The sequence below is a fragment of the Platalea leucorodia genome (assembly GCF_965183815.1).
Source record: "Platalea leucorodia genome assembly, chromosome: Z".
Lineage (NCBI taxonomy): Eukaryota > Metazoa > Chordata > Aves > Pelecaniformes > Threskiornithidae > Platalea > Platalea leucorodia.
In genome coordinates this window covers 37,957,791-37,976,195 of record NC_138858.1, presented here as the reverse complement: position 1 = coordinate 37,976,195, position 18,405 = coordinate 37,957,791, and the positions used below count along the sequence as shown (strand labels likewise).

The window sequence follows — 18,405 nt, the reverse complement described above, 5'->3', positions numbered from 1 at the left end:
GAGCCATGTTATGCGACACCAGGAATAGCAGCACCGGGTTGCCCAACAGGGGAAAGAAAGAAAGAAAGAAAGAAAAAAAAAAAAAAAGAGTCTTGCTTTCACCAGTCACACAATGCCTCCACATGAAAGACCTGCAAAGGGAAGAGGAGCACTGAAGAATGCATCAGGGGCTAGACTTCAGTTTAAGCATTACTGATCAAAGGCTGTAATTAATTATAAAGGCAAAAGCTATCACTGAAATGTGTAGGTTCTGAGAGAAAGCCTCTCTAGTGAAAAATGGCTAAGTTTTGTAGCAAAGCTGCAACTCCTTCACAACTGGAAAACACTTTCATTTCAAGAGGAAGAAAGCTTCTACTACTTTGGAGACTTGTAATCGTAAACTCAAATTTTGCTGCCAGAACTGAACAACTTAATTTGCAAGTCAATCCCTGATTTACACTATTTTTAACATCTTTTAGAAAGAAAAACACAGGCTTTTGGTTGATGCTTGAAAAGCATCAAGTCTCTTTAGAGAGGTTTTTGAGAGTAAAGGAAAGGAACTGAAGTGTCACAAAATGTGAAGATTAAAGCAGAATAAGGCAAAACTGGCTCACTGCATTTAACTGAAACAAAGCAAATGGAATTTTTAATGACAGGCAAGCCAACCTTTAGGCAAGAAATCATGGATACGTTTTTACTGTTCTCTGTGTCAACAACCTTGAGTTTGCTGCTCTTCAGAAAAAAAAAAGGGAAAACAAAGTCACATGCATAAACAGAGAGCATCATTATAATCTTTGCTATTCTGAAAACTGTTTTCAAGTTTCCTGTCTGCCAAAGCAGTAAACATCAGGACCACATGTATACCTTTGAAGAGCCTGTAAGCAGAACCAAAGAACTAAGAGTGAGATATTAACCAAGACAAAACTTTCTGCTCTATTCCAGCTTGGAATGCATAGCACAGTGTAACTGTATTCCTGAAACTTTAGAATAAGTAAGTCTGTATGCGCCCATTTTGTGACAGATGCAGTCACAAGAATAACTGAACATGAAACAATCACACTCTACCAGAACATACGTTGTAGTCCAGAAACAGTCTTGAACTAACTCACTTTGCTTCTAACAACCATTTGCACCGACGTCAGAGTTGTGAGCCTTTATCTCCACAAATTTATAGAAAGAAAGTTCTCTCATTATCATCATGGGCATGGAATATTTCCAACAACACTACGTTTTTATCCAACGGGAAAGAAGCAACACCACGTTTCTGCATAACTGAGGGCAACAGTTTTGAGAGAGGGATGAATTTTGTAGCAAGGCAGAAGCTCAAAAGTAGATAAAAAAATCCAAAGACTTCAGTCTGAAGCACTGTAGGAGGAAAGCAGGTCTCATGCTGCACAGTGCAGCAAACTCATTCTCATTTTACAGATTTGAATAAGCAGTACTGGACAACTATCTGACAAGTCACGTGGGGAGCGATTTAATAACTATGACTATGTAGTCCACGAACTATTTTAGAGGTCACCTACACCAAGATCTTCAGTGTCTTGAATATTACACAAGAAAGCAGCATGCTGAAGGTGGGTAATCCATGCCATTGGATGACTAGCAAGCACAGGGAAAGAAAAGTTCTACCAGATAGGTTTCTACAATGCAAGCTACCTTTAAACAAAAAGATGCCAGAGGTTACAGGTGCTTTTTGTTGTTATTTCAGTCAGAAGGCTAAGTCAGTCAGAAAAGGAGACACTGCTACATGAAACCAGTAACAAGACCACTAAACATGCTAGTCTTTATGCATCCCGCACTATGCCTATGGCTGCCACTGAAATTTATCCAAAAGCTTAACAAATAAGACATCTCATCTTACATAACAGTCAAAAGACTACCTTACCTTCCTCTTCCAACTTTGGCAATATACCTTTCCTACCTCATTCTACCAAGGCTTTTTTCCTATTGTAGTTTTAAGCAAACTCAGACAAATGCATCAAGGCTAACCCTGGAATTATTTGTCCTTAAAGCGTATCAAGGTTGAATTCCAAATTCAATTCTCCACTGGTCAAAGGCAGACCTAAGAAAGAACCAAGCTTAAAAAGATACCATTTCAAGCTCTATATTTCAACAATATGTAGCACTGCTACTCCAAATGAGAATTCAGACATGTTGAGTCAGAGGGATATTATCCGTACCACCATCTGGATATCCCAATTTTGCTCGAGTTAGATGGTTTTTATTCAAAAAAATGCAAAGGTTGATCAGAAAGAAATCCCACACACAATCTTCAAACAAGAAAACAAATATGTAAGGTATGGTCCAAGAAGATCTCATTACATTTACTTTGGGCTATAGAGAGCTCAACCTTAACCTAAGAAGGAACAGCCAAATGTAACATTATACTTATGGATAAGTATTTAAGAAAATGCCCATCTTAATTTATAAGATTTTTTTTAAAAAAAATCCAATTTTTGCGATTTTAGCAGTAATAAGTGTCTATGTGTGCTAGTAACCCTCTTAACATATAAGTCAGAAGTCATACAGGCAAGCAAATATTTACATTTCTGGTTTCTACTGAACTCTCTCATTGCACCACTCAAGACAGAATGCATTATTAGCATTTCATATCCACTGGAATGGTAAAAAGCAGCCTGCTGGCCAACTATTAAAAAAATTCTTAAAAAAGACTTACAGTCACATTTATAATAAAAGCGTTCTCAAGCTATCTAACAGTTTTGATTTTTCTTTTAGTTAGTGTCCTTTGTGTCAAGCATTTGAAATATATATGCTAGTCTGGTTAGTAGTCTGGTTAGTCACTTAAGTTTCGTCATGACTGCTTTTCACAAAACAATACAAATAAAAGTCCTTTCATTTTCCAAACAGGTATAAAGTAATTTTCATTCCATCATTACTTTTTCCCCAAGAACACAGAGAATGTGTACTGCCCTAACTTCTAACATGCTACCTTAAAAAGAGCAATGCAAAAACTTTTACTAACTTTGTGTTTAGTCTACAGAAGAAAATAGTCAACAAAAGTAACTAAAAGCAAATAATTTTTTTTTACTAACATGTCCATGTACAGGCTCAAATTTAGCTTGGTTAAAAACATCATAATAAGCCAAGAAAATACTACAGAAGTCACAGTAACACAGCTTGCAAAAAAAAGCTAAGCCCTCATGCAGATCTAAAAGTTTACTCACAGGCATTAAGTTTCAAATCAGCACAACAGTCCATGTTTGCAACATGCTTGATCTTAACACCAAAAGAGAAAATTGCATTAAAAAGATTGGTATAGAACAGCCATTTAATTTAGATTTAGTATAATTTTGTTCAGTTTTTGGATCCTTTCTGAGATTGCGGCATTAACACTATGTTAAATTGTGCTCGGACACTTCAGAAGATCGTGTTTGGCATTAACAGCACAGTTAATCAGCTTACATCACATTTAAAGCTTCTTCATATCACCAGATCCTGTTCCTACACAGATTATCTGGTCATGCAGCAAAGACACATCAGATATCCCCAGATGATAGTAGAGGTTGATTAGAAGTTATGACTCTAGCTTTCCCCCCCCACCCCCCCCTTTAAATCTGCAGAACTAAACGGTAAGTTTTATATTATCTTACTGATATGATCAGCTTCCAAAACATAGCATGACTATTAGTAATGGTGCCTTTATCGCTGGGTTGCGGGGCAGGGAGGGACGACCCTTGCTATTCAAACATCCCTCTAACAGCCACGACACCGCTGTTCGCCGTCCCCATTTCGACACAGCTACAGCGAGCCCCGACAGCCCAGAGGGGCCACCACTTCACTGCAGGCACGGCCCACTGCGCGCCCCGGGGGCCTCGCTGCCGCCCCAGCGCTGCCCAGGAGCTCGCCTCGCCTCCGTCCCCCGCAAGGGTTAACTCTGCTGACGCCGGAGCCTAGGGGAGGAGCCGGGGCATGGAAAGGGACAGAAAAATGGAGAAATAAAGGAGGGAGCTGCCCGGGGACCCACCTGCAGCGCCTGCCACCTGCGCCGCCCCCCGTCGCCTGCGGCCGCGGCAGGCCGAGCGCCGCCCGGAGAGCCTAGCGCTCCCCGAGGAACGGCCACGGCGGACGGCAGCGGGGAATTTTATGATAATCATGACAATAATTAAAATAAAAAAGCCCAGAAAGCGCCTCCGCCCTCCCGGCGCGGCGCGGTGCGGGGTAAGGGCTAGCCCCAGCGCGGAAGCCCTGCCGGGACAGGGCAGGGAAGGAAGGAGGCAAAACCAGCAGCCCTTCCCAGGGACCGACTCGGCGCCAGGGGAACACCCTGACCCTCCTTCCCTCTCCGGCGAGGAGGGAAGTTTCCTCCGGAGGTGGGAGAGGAGATGGAAGGGGCCAGGGAGCCGGGGGGAGGAGAGAGGTCCCCCCGCCGGACTGCGGGCTTCCTGCCGCGCCCCGAGGAGGGGGAGGTGGGAGGCGGACGAAGCGCCAGGTCCAGCGCCCGCTCCCCGCCTGTCAGGCCCCCTCCCTCCCTCCCTGCCTGCCTCCCGCGGCCGCTCACCTGCCGCCGGCTCGCCCGCCGACAGCCGCCACCGGGCGCCCCTCGTCCGCCCCAACGGTCGCGGCGCTCCCGGCCCAGAGCTTCTCCCCGCGCCCGCCGCCTCCTCAGGAGCCGCCGGACCCGCCGCCGCTCCTGTTTGGGGAGGAAGCAGCCACCATGTTACTTTCTCCCCCGCAAACGCCTACAGGCGGGTCCGGGGCCCGCCCCGAAAGGAGGCGGTGGCGGCGGCCGGGCAGGGGAGCGCCCGCCGTCGCTGCTGCGGCCAGGGGGCGCCCGCGGGCGGCGGCCGGCGGGAGCCGTCCGGCTGCGTCGCGGCGAGGCCCGCGCCCGGCTGTAGCTGCCGCCTCGGCCCGCGGCCCGGGCACCGCTGCGGCTGCCTGAGCCCCGCGGCGGGGAGGCGGAGGCTGTGCGTGAGGGAGAGGGGGCTGCTCGGGGTGACCCTCTCGGCAGGCAGCGGGGTGAGGGTTAAGGGTCTGTGGGGTGCCGTCCCCAGCTAGCGCTGGCCTGTGACCCCAGCCGGGGCTTCTGTGGGGTGTTAGTTTGTACCACCAAAAAAGAAATGTCAGAAAGGGACCTCGGCAGGTCGTTTCAGCTGTCTGCCCAGACAAGGCCGCCCACTTCGTAGGTGATTCTCGTTACCCGAATAGTGCTCAGCGCATTTTCTGTAAGGTGGGAACCTGTAGCAGCATAGGCGGGTTCAGAGGGGCATGCCTGGGCTCTGGGGAGACTGGGACCGCGTTTCCTTGTGACCCCCCGGCTGGGGGAGAAAGGTAGGAGAACACCTGCGCGAGCGAGCCAAGCGCTGCCTTTGACGCCCCGCGGGAGGAAGCAGGGGAGCCCAGAGGGGTGGCCAGCAGTGCTGGAGCATGGGGAGATCCTGTGGGACTCTGTCCTGCAGCCTCCAAGGGAGGCACGAGGTGTTTGTTATCCAGTGAACCCCCTTAACAGCACTGCCTGGAGACTTCTGCCACAGCCAGAGCGACCTGACAGGGCCCTGGGAAGACACAGCCAAGGCCTCAGTGACTGATGTGAAACACCGATGCCGCGCTGAGTCAAGAGGTCGGGGGGACGGAGTGGGCAGTGGCATTGCGGTAGCCCCAGACGCGTGTGCTGGGGCCTCAGCGCTGCCGGGGCGAGTGCCGTGGGCGAGGATGGCCCATCGTGACGTCCCCGAGCGATGGGTTGTGACCGTGCATCCCTCGCTGCTTATATCTGGGCACTGAGTCTCACCTGGCCAGCTTGTGCCCACACTCCAGCTGAGTGAGTTTGCGAGGTTTGGAGTGTTGAGCGAGGCCTTTGGTGCTGGTGTAGTGCTTGGGGAGTTGTTTGTTGCAGCTCTCAGTGCCCAAGCCCAGAGCCATCGAAGGATTTTCCACAGCCCTGCCAGGTTCAGGCAGCCGGGGCACCCAGGAGGTGTGTTTGCAGCAGCAGCAGCGGTGAGCTGTGCGGGGACACCTCGCCTTGGGGAGCTGGGAGGGTTTCCTTCTTGAGGGACCAGCGCATTTCTTCCACCCCTCCCCAGGCCAGCCAATGACCATGGGCTCTCTTCCTTCTCTAGCATGACACCTGCTGCTGCAGTGCCAGTGAGAGGGAGCAGCTTGACATCCCCAGCTCCCCCCAGCCCACCACAGCACGTGGAGAGCATGGCCACGGAGCTGGACAGCAGCTGTCCAATATGCCTGGACAGCTGGGAGGAGGCCAGCTATGCGATGCCATGCCTCCACGAATTCTGCTACCCATGCATCTTGTGGTGGGCTGAGAGGAAGCCCAAGTGCCCCCTCTGCAAGAGGAGGATCCTCTCCATTGTGCACTCAGTGCAGGCGGACAACGACTTTGAGGAGCATGTCATTACACCATCTGCAGCGTCATCGGTCATCAGCCACCAGGCAGGAGGAGCTCCTGGCCATCCAGCTGCCCACAGCCTCTGTCGCTGTGCAGCAACACAAGTGTAGCCTGTGGGGCTGGTGCCCAGGGCTCCTCTGGGTGGCCTCAGGCCCAGGACCTGGGCATCCCTTTTCCAGGACCACCCAGCTGTCCTCCGGCCCCTTCTGACCTGGGTGCGTCAGGAGCTGGAACTGATCTTTGGGAACCGGCGTCTGCGGGCACCCACAGTGGAGGGCCTTGTCATGTCCCTCCTGGTTCTCTTTGGGCTGGATGAAGATCTACTGGTCCAGCTGCTGGGGGCTTCCCTCCAAAACGGCACGGCGACATTTGTGCACCAGCTTATTGACGTCGCCGTGCAATGGTGCAGTGAAGAGGCCTGCCGTCTGCTGGGCCTGGAGGACGGCCATACTGCCAGGGAGTTGGGAGGGCAGCCCCATGGCTGCCCCCAGCCCCACTGCCTCCCGAGGAGGGTCTCCTACACCTGACCTGGCCCCCTCCATCAGCCTTGAAGGAACCAATGCGGATGACCTCCCCAGCACCTCAGCAGCTGCCCTTCGTGGGGGTCCCGACAGCCCTTCTGTCCCCGTTCCTATCCCCGGGGAGCAAGAAGAGCCCCAGGAGGAGTCCAAGGGGGCCACGGCACACCCATCTGTTTCCAGCTAGGGCAGGGAACACTCCCCTGGGGAGCCATGGTGACTCCCGAAGAGGAGGGCTGGCAGCCCCAAGGCCTCTTCTACAGCCAAGAAGAGGCCACCCCAGGAGCAACACTAGAAGAACACCCCAGGCGCTGCCGAAACCAGGGCTGGGCCAGCAGCTGGGACATGTGCCGGCCCTCAAGGGCTCCCAGCCCTCTAAGTCTCATTATCAGGCAGTAAAAGAAAATAAAGGCCTGAAAACTGCAGAAAAAGTCTCGGTGTTACTAAGAGGTGGCATTGCTATCCCCATCCGTGCTGCTTTCTCCCCCTTTTCCTGGGGCTATCCCCACCCTTTCCTCTCATCTGTAGCAGAGCACCATGGGGCTTTCTCCCTCTGGTCTTGCACAGCCTCATTGCCCTGCTTTGACTATTGTGAGGCTGGACCTGTGCTATGGGAGTGCATCTCTCCCCAAAGCACGGTGCTCTGGGTGTTGGCCCTGTGCTCTTGCAGGGCCCCTTTCCTTTGAGCAAGGTGCCATGGCACCTGGCCCTGTGGTCTTGCAGGGGCCCTTTCCCTTGATTCAAGCACTGTGGGGCCTGACCCTGTGGACCTGAAGGGCCTCTTCACGCTAATCGGAGCACCATTGAATGGGGTTGTCTTGTCTTGCTGGGCCCTCTTTCCCCTCATTCAAGTGCTACGGGACACGACCCAAGAAAGATGGACGTGCTGCTGCGATTGAGCACAGGCTTCCTTCCCGCTTCCCGCTCCTCCAGATCCAGCCTCGGCGCTGGCATTTCTTCTCCTTGGCTTGGAAAGGACCCCTCTGTGGCAGATGGGCGCCATCAGTTCCCCAGTGCCCCTCACCAGCACCCCCACCACCCCTCCCCATCGCATGCTCTCTGAAAGACTTCCCCCAGCACAGCTCCTCTCTGCTGCGAGTCAACCCTGCAGAAAAGGCAGCACATCTTCTCTGTGCTCCCCAGGGCCCCTCACCCTCCTCTCACACACCGCTCCATGACCCCTTCTGCAGCCAAGCCGGCCATGCAAGATGAGGGGAGGGACAGAAGGCAGCTGCTGGTTTTGGCACCAAGAGCTGCTGCATGGTCCCAGTGAAAGACCCAGTTCCCAATGGCATGAAAGGCCAAAGCTCAACTCTAGTTGAAACTGGCCAGTGTTGTGTCAGACAGGGAAGGATTTTTTAAGTATGTTAATAGCAAGAGGAAGTCTCAGGAAAACACTGGGCCGATACTTGATGAAGATGGTCACCTGGCAAATAAGGATGCAGAAAAAGCAGAGGCATTCAGTGTTTTTCTTGCCTCAGTCTTTAATCCTAATGATAGACCTTGGGCTGCCCAATCCTCTGAGTTGGAGGACCACAACTGTGGGAACAGTGACTTACCATTTGTGGACCCTGAAATTCTAATGGGCTGCTTGTATGCGTTGAATAGGTCCATGGGGCCTGGTGGGATTCATCCCAGAGTATTGGAGGAGGTAGGGGATCTTACAGCAGAGCCCCTCTCAATCATCTGCCAAAGGTTTTGGGAGTCTGGGGACGTCCCTGCTGCCTGGAAGCTAGCCAACATTATTCCAATTTACCAGAAGGGCATGAGGGAAGACCCAGGAAACTACAGACCTGTTAGTCTAACCTGAGTACCTGGAAAACTTATGGAGAAGGTCCTACTGGGTGCTACTGAAAGGCATTTCAAGGACAATGCAATCATCTTGTTACAGTTAACATGTAAAGCCCTGTCTAACTAATCTGATATCCTTCTACAAGAAGGTCACCCGCCTAGTGGGTGAAGGGAAGGTGGCAGATGCAGCTTTTCTGGATTTTAGTAAGGCTTTTGATACTGTCCCTCACAGCGCCCTTCTGGACAAGTTGTCCAACTGTGAGATGAGCAGGTGCCCTGTGTGCTGGGTGAAGAACTGGCTGACTGGCAGGGCTCAAGAGGTTGTAGTGGATGGGCCTATGTCTGGCTGGTGGCCAGTCACCAGCGGTGTTCCTCAGGGCTCAGTTCTAGGGCCAGTTCTGTTCAATGTTTTTGTCAATGATCTGGAAGCAGGAGTTGGGTGCACCATTAGTAAGTTTGCTGATGATACTAAACTGGGAGGTGCTGTTGACTCTCTCGAGCAACAAGAGGACTTGCAGAGGGATCCAGATAGGTTGGAGCAGTGGGCAATCTGCACGTGGGACGGAGAAATGCCAGACACAAGTATAGACTGGGAGAGAAGTGGCTGGAGAGCAGCCTTGCAGAAAGGGATCTGGGGGTGCTGGTTGACAGCAGGCTCCGTATGAGCCAGCAGCGTGCCCTGGCAGCCAAGAGGGCAACCCGCATCCTGGGGTGCATCAAACACAGCATAAGCAGCCAGTCAAGAGAGGTGATGGTCCCGCTGTATTTAGCATTGTGTGGCCTCCCTTTGAGTCCTGTGTGCAGCTCTGTGCCCCACAATTTAAAAAGGATGTGAAGGTCCTTGAATGCATCCAGAGGAGGGAAACAAAGCTGGTGGAAGGGCTGGAAGGCATGTCCTGTGAGGAGCGGCTGAGGACTCTGGGTTTGTCTAGTTTGGAGAAAAGGAGGCTGAGGGTGACCACATTGCTATCTTCAGCTTCCTGAGGCAGGGAAGTGGAGAGGGAGGTGCTGAGCTCTTCTGCCTGGGATCCAGCGACAGGATGCATGGGAACAGCTCAAAGCTGCACTGGAGGGGTTTAGACTGGACACAAGGAACCATTCCTTTACCAAGAGGGTGGTCAAAAAGGCTCCTTTAGAGAGGTGGCCAATGCCCCATGCCTGTCAGTGCTTAAGAGACATTTGGACAATGCCCTCAATAATAGGCTTTAACTTTTAGGGAGCCCTGGAGTGGTCAGGCAGTCAGACCAGGTGATCGCTGTAGGTCCCTTCCAACTGAAATTATTCTATTCCATTCCATTCCATTCCATTCCATTCCATTCCATTCCATTCCATTCCAGTCTAGTCTAGTCTAACTAATACTGTGTATTCCCTTCTGGCTTCAGATTTCCATCACCTCACAGCAGTTCTGACAACCACCAGATATTCCACTAAGCCAGTTCATTTCACTAACCCACTAGGAAACTCAAGGGGTGTTTTAATGGGTTCATTTTGTTCTGAATTTGTGAACTGAATAAGGTACGCCAAAACATTGCTGACTACCAGTACTGTCAGCTCAGTAAGTGAGATGACCATCCTTTTGGTAGCAGTGAGTCACTATATTGCTCATGCCATCATTAAATTCCAGCTACCCAAAGGAGAGAACAAGGCCAAGAGAAAGGCAGCTAATTTATGTCTTTTTGTACCTCTCTGTTCCAGAGAGGTTAGCTCTGATCTTTGTACCTAAAATAATAGTTTTTTTCCTGAAATAGCATGAATTTCTTGATCCATCTGGCCCTTATTAACTTTTAACATGAGCAGATAATCTAAGCATCAATGGCTTTTTTTGTTCAAAAATAATACTCCGTGGCATCCATGTGCCAGGCAGCTTGTGACTGATGCTGAAAACCTATAATTTAAGAATTTTACATTATAGGAAATCTTTCAGTTTAATTTCCATCTGAGTAGCACAAAAAAAAAACCCCAACTATTCAAGGTAGGTTCACATAGTTTTCAAGAATTGTCTTGACTTTCATTTGTCACCAATTGTCAAATCTACAGCTGCAGGAAGGCCGGATCCTTTAGCCTCGTTGGAGCAAATAATTTGTTTCCTTTGGGTGGCTCTGACATGTATAGGTGAAGATTTATGCAGATTGAGTCTGTGATAAACTTACTTTGAGTCCTTGGGAATAAAAATACCTGCCCTTTACAGATTCCTGACTGAGCACTTGATAATTTCTTCACAACTGCTGGAAGATTTCATTCCTCAACCCTGTAGTTGCCTCCACAGTCATATGAATTATGGACATGACATCAGAGACCACTTCATCTTCTCTGGCTTTTGGAATTGACATATGGAGTAGGAGTTTTGTCCAGAAAGTCAATAATGAAAATGAATAAAGGGGTGGTTGCCTGCTGTCCCAAGGAGTTCTGCTAATTGCAATCTGTTAAAAATTGTTTGAAGTAATGCTGTCACTGTAGTATGTGGAAGATCCTGATCATTGTTTACTTTTGAATACCTGTGTAAGACAGAAAGCTCTGAGTCCAAGTGTTTCATCTTATTGTACAGCTGGTTATGATTCACAATTTATTCTCTCGGACTGCATGATATGAGGTGGAAACAAGATTCACAAGCTCTTTCTGGCTTTAATAATTTAATCAGTGACACACAGAGATGGGATAATCCTACAGTCATTGTCATACATAGCTTCAGCTTAAAACATGTATCTGATTCACTTTAATTAAAAATGTAACCGTAATTGACGACTCTATTTCAGCAAACCCATCTATCTGAAAACCACCATTTCATCTGAATTTCAATCCAGTCTTGTAAGTTTTCTCTAGTTGTCACTGTGTTACGAGATCAAAACCTAAGTTAGACAGGCTCTTCCTGCCAGAAAGGTCTTCATAAATACCAGCAGGGGAGCAGAAGGATCACTTTCTTTATACAGTCTTCTTTACCAAATTAACATATCGTGCTTAAAATACTGGCCTAAATTCAGGAATAATTTGAAATTATTCATGTAAAGATCAAGTTATATCTATCTTCTCTGCATAAAACGTGGCAGGATTTTTTGAAATATTTATCTTCCTAAGGCTTTCTCTGTTTATTTTTCTGGAAACATTATGTTCCCTTTCCCTTTAAAAGCTTTCAGTTACTGTCCCTCTGTCTCCAGCTTAGAAGAGAATGAGTCTTAGAATTGTTTTCAAAATGCTTATGATTCCCTCGAGTATTATTTCTTATATGAGTTCTCAGCAGCTGAAAAATAGAGGTTACTCGTCCTAAAAAGGATTGAGCATAGTACCTCTTGGTTTTGGCAACCCATAGAAAATGGGGTTTTAAATAAGCACAAGATTCTTCCCATGTCTGTTTCTGCTAGGACTCTCCTTTGTCTGGTCTTCACTGTTAGCTTTTGCTTTGGTTTTTTTTAGCAGGTTCCTGGGTTTGCTGTTACACAGCAGCCACTTCTCTCTACTCAATTGAATGTTCTGTATGTTGCTGTGTGTCGAACCTGACTGGTCAGCCCATGCGAGCGAGAATGCACAAAAGACAGTAGTTTTGTAAGTACGCTCAGATTTGTGATTTATGTGATTTTTGATCTACCTGTAATTGCTGAGATAATTGATCCTATCCTAATAGGAACATATCTGAATATATATTTTGTTTTAAAGTTCTGGTCAGTTTATGCTGACTTACTCTGGCCCTTGCCTATCTAACCTGATTTAAGACCTGTAGGTACTTACCTAGGTCTTATTGGCTGTGGTTAGTAACATAAACTCATTTTTAATTTCCCTTCCAAGAAAACTCATTTCTTGTAACCAGTTCAGTACCATAGACCATGAAATTCTCATTACCTTAGGTCTTCACTGTTTTTGTCATAATAGTCATCATGGATAACTACTTTTGTTCCATTTAGACTTTTGCAATGCAGTGGTGACCGCAAAGTGACCGTGAACTTGATTTGATTTCTCTTTCACTTGTAATCATATTGTATAATGTGTTTAACAGATACATAAAATAACAGTCAAGGTAAGGAGAATATTCTAGCGATTCATATTGAACAGAAGATGTTGATAGTCTGGGGCGGAAATGGTTATCAGTCCTTGGGGAATACCGTGTTGCCAAGATATCTATTAGTATTTTATACTGAAAAGGACAGTATTAGAGAAAATACGTATATATAGTTTAGTTTAGAGATGCTATGATTTCAGCTAAATATATTGAAAATACCTGGAGGAGATGTCTTACAAAGAGACTAAAAGATCATAACTTGCTCAGTTTGTCAAAAGATCTGGGTTGACATGATTAGAATAAATAAGTACCTTCACAAAGAGTAAATAGGACTTTTTAATCTAGAGAAAAGCAACAAGAAATAATGGCTGGAATATAATGCCATACAAACCCAGATGTGAAATAAGACATAGTTCCTTACCATGTAGTAATAATAATAAATAGAACCCGCTGAAAAATAGTAGTTATTTAATTTCTGGCTGCTTTTCTGGGAAGCATTATTTACTCCTGTGTAGTCTAAAGAAGGTAATATGAGCTAATGATTTTTCTTGGCTTCAACATCTATGATTAACTCCAACATTTAGCTCATTTATTTTAAAAAACAGAGCCTACCCAACTAGCTTTTCATTGGTCCTGTGAAGACTGATTGCAAATGTGTAACACTGAGCAAAATTAATTTGTTGGGTTATTTATCCTTAACAGAAAGATAAAAGCTAGATGCAGAAAGCTTTGTGAATATTAATAGTATATTCCTTGTTAAGTCTCACAGATAACTGTTGGAAATGGGCATGCTCCTAGAAAACTGAATGAAACAGAAAAGGAAATGGAGGCAAGTAAACGTAAACCTTATCATTATATTGCTGTTTTCATTTAAGAATTAGAGGAGCAACAATTCTTACACCTGGGAAGTAGAAAATGCTTTCTGAGAAGGGAGCGGGGAGGTGGCTGGGGACTAGAGCTATCGTGAGGGTCTTCAAGTATGAACCCAGGCATCTGGGAGCTGCATGGCATCAGTTTCTCCTCACTGGGAGTGGGGGAGGTTCTCCCTGAGAGTTAACCACAGGCCTCTGCTGCTTGACTGTAGCTTTCTCACTACTTTTCTGTCCTCTGACTCTACCCCTCCTCTAGCCACTTCTTCCCTGTTACTTGCCAGTCTCAGTGACAGCCATGTATCCTCAGCCATCCCACTCTGTGAAGATACATATGAGAGGGAAAGCTTCCCATTAAGCAGTTCTCATGCTAGGATCTTTGGCTACATGCTAATGAAGACTAGGTTTAGTATGTCTAAACAGATGTCTCATTGCAATCTGAGACCCATTAACTCAGGTTGTGATTCCACAAACAATTCAAGCTGTTGGAGGAGGCCTCCATCACATTCCAGTGCCTAGTTCTTAGTTGTCTTCTTACCTCTTTTATGCTGGTAAGACAGTTCATGTTCTTGTGGAGCAAATACAGCCAGGCAACTAACATACTTAAAAAAAAAAAAAAAAAAGCGCACAGGTTTAGTTTTCTTCTGGCTTCACAAATGCTTTTGCTAGCAAAAGAAAGGCATCAGCAAGGGCTTTCCTTTCCTGAGCTAGTCAGTCAGCTTAAGGAGTCCTTCAGAAAGTACCTCTGAAAAGTGATTGCATACTCATAGCAGGTCTAGTTACTGTGGAAGCAGGTAAGTACTGTTGGAGACGTGGGACAGCAGGTCTGCCTCACTCAGACAGTTCAGGCTTCTATAAAAAACACTTAAGGATTTACATTCGGGGTAAATGAACTTAGAAGCTAAGTGGGCTTAGAAGCTAAGTCCACGGTTACGATTTTAATCCTGGAAGCACCTACCTGAGACCCTTCCCTCAAGGGGAAATATAATCACTCAGTGAGTATAATGGAGTTTGGTCCCATGTTCCAGAGCATATGTAAATACAGCAAATGGGTGTGTATGTGTTTGAGGTTTTTTTTCCTTTCACAGTTCCTGTTTCATTTACTAAGTGCGTTACAGGGAAAAGGGTGGGAAGTCAAGTGTGAGAATAGACTGGGTGCAGAGGCTGGTTTCTATTTAGCAATAGATTATTTGATCCTGTTGGGACAGTACAGAAGTGATTCTCTTTCAGGGCTCCACAGGTAAACAGTTAGCTAGATGAATGCTGCCTAGCTCTTTTATTTTCTCAGCTAATGGTGTTTTCATTTGAACCCAAAAGACTGCAGCATTCCCAGAGGCCTCTCTGTTCAAGTTTTGTATCTCCTGCTTAAATAGCTGGGGAGAATGACCTTGTGACATATTTCTGGCATCAGATGAGTGAGGAATGAGGTAGGCTATCTCCCTACCCAAGGTTTATGTCATTGGCTCAGGAGTGACTCAGCCTTTCATCTTTCCGAAATAAATAGAGTTCTCTGCAGTTTACCATGGGTGGTGGTTTCAGTCATGACCTTAGAAGTTTGTGCTCTCTTTGCTCCATGTATTTCTCTGTGCTTTTTAGAAGAGTAACTGCTCATCATGCATTTTTGCTGAATCTTTGCCACAGTTTTCCACTTCTTTCTTGATTTTGTTACATATCACATAACTACGAGACAGCCTAGGTATATGATCAAGTCAGTGCTATTTGGCAGTGAAATGTGCAGATATGTTCCAGATGCATGCTGTTCGTTTATATCTTTTCAGGAAACAGCAAAATCTAGTAGGCAGGGCATGTCACGAAGGCACAAGAAATACACACAGCCACTGTGTTTCTGCTTCTTCTTCTGGGCTTTTAAACTAGCTTATATAAATTCCTTAATCTCTCTATGCTGGTTCTAATATTGCATAAATAATATTTTCTATAACATTGTGAGATATCAGGATAAAACCTGATAGTGCAAAGTATTGTTATATTTTTACATTACTATTGACTAACTAGAAAACTTAGAACTCGAGTAGAAAAATAATTCTCTGCTATGCTAAAACAATGTTTTCAGACTTCATTTAACTGTTATGTGGGTTTATACATGAAACGTTGCAAACCCCTGTGAAGACTTTGTTTCAATCTAGAGGTAATCCAAACACATACAAACAATGGATTTTCCTTGAATTGTCCAAAAGTAAATGTTATTTTACAAATGAAATGAGTAATAGAAGAAAAAATGTATGGTTAGCACTGGGTGAAATACACTGATAGGAATTAGTTCAGAAATAGTTGCCTGATAAGGTAGTCAGCCTTGCTTATGTGTTACCCAAGCACAACAGGCTTACAGTAACTAGATTTAACTGAGAGCACAGACTGATGACATGTGCTCTAGGACATTCTGTGGATATATAACTTCTAAGGTACTTATTGCAGTACAGTAATATTCATGTTCTTTTTAATGTATGTATGATGAGAGCTCAAACTTTATATAAATCTAGTATTCTTTGGCACTTCCAAAACATGAAAGGTATAAACCATTAATTGTACATTCATTTTTTTATTTTGAGTATATTTTAAATGATGGAGTGATTAATATTTGATAAAGAGCTTTATAGGTTCATAACTGGATACTGTTATATACCAGCAGAAGCTGTTTCTTTTGTGTTTTATATTAAGAGCATATATGGACAGTTTAATACATGTATAGTAATCTTAGTCAATTTCAGAATAACTCTGTGTTGTAGCTTGAAGTCTAAACTTAACTTATTCGTACACTAGAATACGTACACTTCCAAAATAATAAGTTTTCCTATTTGCAAAACTCTAGAAATAGAAAGGTTCCTTATACTGTTAAAAAAGACGTGAAGGAGCTTTAGTGTGATTAGAGTCTGGATCACTAAGTATCTTAATGAGAAACTGGTATTGTATATTCCATACTTTCATGTACTTCAATTATGAGTTTACTGGTTTTCTTTTAAACACCTACAAAATTTTGCAGAACAGCCTATCTTTAAAGCAATGTTAATGACAATGTGTTCTAATAAAAAGTTAGTTGCAGTAGCTATGATTTAGGTACAGCAAGCTTTCTTCTCAATTCTGAATAAACTAAGAATTTTTAAAATGTTATTTTCTATATTTTTCCGGCTTATTAAAAGTATTTATGTTAGCACATGTTAATCTATTTCTAGGGTCTTCTCGTTCCTCTTGTCTATCCAATCCTATTTTTCTCCTCTTGTTTTTTTTTTTTCTGTTTTTAAAAGTGAACATAAATTCCCAAGGAAAGAAAGTAGTGGTATTTGCAGCTAGAATGAACATTAAGCCACAATCCTATTTAACAGAATAGGGTATAAAATGCTTTTTGAAGTATCTTGTGGTATGTTATTAGTTGTTCTCAATATTCTCTTATTAAATAACAAAGCGAGAGTGATCTTAATTGTGTCACTTATGTTCATCTCCCATCAAATTATCAAGTAGGGAAACATGGAGAGGTTACCTGCTTTTCCACACAGTCTGGGACAGAATTACCCCTCCCTGGAGCAAATGACGAAACAAGTCAGATCACATTTCAGCTGTATTCAGGTCCTTCATAGAAAATTTGTAACTAAGCCCAGATCTGCCCATTGTTGGTGAGTTGGTACCCAGAGCCAGAGGCACATTACAAGATGGAAGCTACTGTAATACTAAAAGGTTTTCCATACAGATCTACCACTATTGGAGATACTCTATATATCTTAGTAGAGATTCAGTGCATATGGATTCAGATATTATATATGTGAGAACAGCATTATTTTTTGGAAAAGAACAAAGTATTTCAAACCTTCCTTAATAATTTATGGCACTTCTGGAGAATATTTTTTAGCTTACATATTGCAATGTTCACAAGAATATTCAAATTAATTATTTACTATAAGAATCCAGCTTATGCAACCCTAGGTACCTGCCATTGTTTTTCTCAAAACTTACAAGAAAAATGTTTTTCATTACATGCACTGGAGTATACACAGAATTTGTGCATATCTAAATAAAAAAAGATTCACAGCATGTCGCTGACTTGGCCTGATGTTCTATGCTCCAAGTTCATGCCTGGTGAAAAAAAAAATACCTGCCAAGTACATAATGAATTAGTATATAGATCTTTGAATGGCACGTGTGAAGGACTTCATTTTTATCCAGAGAATGCATGTTACACAAGTAACTGGTACAATATGGAACAAAGCTTCAGCAAATAAAGCAGAACATAATGACCAGATCTTCACTAGTGTAAGTTCATGTAGTTCCCTGAAGTGCTATCAATCTTTGCCTACTAAGAATCTTTCCTATTATTTAATGTACAAATGCAGTAACCGTCAGCATGCCCTGTTCATTGGAAACTGCCATGCTAAACTTTGATAATAGCTCCAAGGCTGGCAAATGTCCATTCGCTGTTGATTGTATAAGGTAAAGTTGCTGGTGTTTCTTGGTTATCGTTGCTGTAAGTCCTACTCTTAATGTTATTTTGATATAATGATGTCTATTGCTTTGATGCACCCTATTCAGTTCTGTCTTCAAATAGTGATCATACAGCAAACAGGAGGCGGACAGGAAAATCTTTTCCTTTCTGACCATTAGGTGGAGCTAAAAATCCTGTAAATGGAAAAGTTTATTTCATTGCTTTCTTTCAAGTTATCCCCACTTCTATTCGGTTTTGATGTGCTTTCAGTTTTTCCTGATAGAGTGTGGCCTTTTTATATAAGCTGCTCTCAGGAAACTTCAGACAGTGAAATCGGTTTCTATGTTACCTAAAAAGCTGAAAATGTTTTCAAAAGTTCAGCAATAAAATCATAAGAGTGAAGGCTTCTCTAATTATGGATGTTGTCAAGCTGTACTTTCTACAGAACATAAGATGTGTATCACTGT

At 44.9% G+C, this 18,405-nt stretch overlaps 1 protein-coding gene across 4 annotated transcripts in view; it reads right to left on the bottom strand.

Moving 5' to 3' along the window:
- DENND4C (DENN domain containing 4C) overlaps positions 1–4,668 on the bottom strand; it is a 78,331-nt gene extending 73,663 nt beyond the window's left edge. For 3 of the 4 annotated variants that reach the window (XM_082336796.1, XM_082336797.1, XM_082336799.1), the window contains exon 1: positions 4,502–4,569. The gene's annotated coding sequence lies outside the window, so the exon portion shown is untranslated. Of the gene's footprint in view, positions 1–4,501 lie in introns of all 4 variants that reach the window. The other variant, XM_082336798.1, reaches the window with a different exon arrangement.
- Between the last annotated feature and the right edge of the window lie 13,737 nt (positions 4,669–18,405).